This window comes from Brassica oleracea, chromosome C1 (genome assembly GCF_000695525.1).
Source record: "Brassica oleracea var. oleracea cultivar TO1000 chromosome C1, BOL, whole genome shotgun sequence".
NCBI classification, from domain to species: Eukaryota; Viridiplantae; Streptophyta; class Magnoliopsida; order Brassicales; family Brassicaceae; genus Brassica; species Brassica oleracea.
This window is the reverse complement of record NC_027748.1, coordinates 28,723,514-28,724,162: the sequence shown is the minus strand read 5'-3', so window position 1 is coordinate 28,724,162 and position 649 is coordinate 28,723,514.

Below are 649 nucleotides of genomic sequence, written 5' to 3'. Positions count from 1 at the left end.
CCTGCCGACAGACCGAGGAAATTCTGACGGAATTCCGACGGAAAAGACTAGTTCGTCGGAATTTCCTCGAAATTTTGTAAAATCCCCCAACAGCTCTCCAACGGCTATAATATTTCCTCGGAATTCATCGGTTTTTTCCGAGGAACACATTTTTCCTCGGAATTTCCTCGGAATATTCCGACGGATTGATATTTCCTCGGATTTCCGTCGGTATATTCCGAGGAAATTCCGAGGAAACCCAATTTTGTGTTTCCTCGGAATGTCCTCGGAAATTCCTCGGGATATTCCGAGGATTTCATTTTCCGTCGGAATGTCCGTCAGAATACCGCTGTTTTCTTGTAGTGTGTTATGTATAATGATTTAAACAAACACCTTAATTGACCAATATGAAATTTATAAAACAAAAATAATTGTTCTTTATATAAAAATTGTTGCATATCGCACGAATCGCAGCAAGTGTGGCAATGGCGACGGTGTTTAAAACCTAGGTTAACCATGGATTTTCGAAGGTGGGATCCGGGTAGTGAAGGAAAGGTATGGAACTGAGCAGATCTTTCTCATGATAACAAGATCGGGATGATATGGTTTCGATACGGAATTTTGGCGAAACGGGCTCGACGGGACTTACGAAGAGACATACGGTATAGAG